The sequence below is a fragment of the Otolemur garnettii genome, unplaced genomic scaffold, assembly GCF_000181295.1.
Source record: "Otolemur garnettii isolate 467f Iridium unplaced genomic scaffold, OtoGar3 scaffold00050, whole genome shotgun sequence".
Lineage (NCBI taxonomy): Eukaryota > Metazoa > Chordata > Mammalia > Primates > Galagidae > Otolemur > Otolemur garnettii.
Genome location: NW_003852445.1, coordinates 10,465,713 through 10,467,296, shown reverse-complemented (window position 1 = coordinate 10,467,296; position 1,584 = coordinate 10,465,713).

Sequence of the window (1,584 nt, the reverse complement as noted above, 5' to 3'; positions counted from 1 at the left end):
CAAGTGCCCATTGACCCACGAATGGATTAATAAATTGTGGTATATGTACACCATGGATTATTATACAGCCTTAAAGAAAGATGGAGACTTTACCTCTTTCATGTTTACATAGATGGAGCTGGAACATATTTTTCTTAGCAAAGTATCTCAGGAATGGATGAAAAAGGAAGGGGGGAGGATGGGTGGAGGGAGGGTGATTGGTGGGACCACACTATGGTGCATCTTACAAAAGTACATGTGAAATTTACTAAATGTAGAATATAAATGTCTTAACACAATAACTAAGAAAATGCCGTGAAGGCTATGTTAACTAGTTTGATGAAAATATTTCAAATTGTATATAAAACCAGCATATTGTACCCCATGTTTGCATTAATGTACACAGCTATGATTTCATTTAAAAAAAAAAAAAAAAGACCAATCTAGGCAACATAGCAAGAGCCCCTTTGTACAAAAAAAAAAAGTTTTGGCACTGAGCCAAAACAAAAAAATTTTTTTTTAATTAACTGGACATAGTGATCTGCCCCTATAGTCCCAGCCCACTCAGGAAACGAAGGCAAGAGGATCACCTGAGCCCAGGAATTTGAGGTTAAGTGAGCTACGATAGGATCACTGCACTCTAGTGAGGGAGACAAAGCAAGACTCTGTCTCTAAAAAAGATTAGAAGGGTGGCACCTGTGGCTCAGTGGGTAGGACGCCAGCCCCATATACCAAGGGTGGTGGATTCGAACTTGGCCCCAGTCAAACTGCAACAAAAGATAGCTGGGCGTTATGGCGGGCGTCGGTAGTCCCAGCTACCTGGGAGGCTGAGGCAAGAAAATTGCCTAAGCCCAGGAGTTGGAGGTTGCTGTGAGCTGTGAGGGGAATAAAGTGAGACTCTTTATCTACTGAAGGCAATAAAGTGAGATTCTGTCTTTAAAAAAGGAAAGAAATAAAAGATGATTAGGCTCAGCGCCCATAGCTCAGCTGTTAGGGCATCAGCCACATGCACCATGGCTCGTAGGTTCAGATCTGACCTGGGCCAGCTAAACAACAAGGACAACAACAACAAAAATAGACAGGCATTGTGATGAGCACCTATAATCCGAACTACTTGGGAGGCTGAGGCAAGAGTGTCGCTTAAGCCCAACAGTTTGATGTTGCTGTGAGCTATGATGTCATAGCACTCTACCAAGGGCAACAGAGGGAGACTTTGTCTCAAAAAAATAAACAGATGATTATTTAATTCAATACAAGGAAAATAAATAGACTATAAATTACACCAAAATAATCCCATTGTAAAGGTTGCTAAGTCTGGAACCTGACCTCTCTTAAAAAGATAAATTAACAAGTATTAGAGAGGTAAGAAAGCATACTTTATAGATATAATAAAATACCTGTTAGTGTTGTGGAAGGATTAAAACAGATAACTTGATATAAAAGGGTTGATCCATAATAGACATTCAGTTAATGCCACCTCTATCCCATTCTTCAAGTTCTTTTTTATTTATTTTTTTCTTTTTTGAGATGGAGCCTCAAGCTATCCCCCTGGGTAGAGTGCCATGGCATCACGCTCACAGCAACCTCCAACTCCTGGGCTCAAGC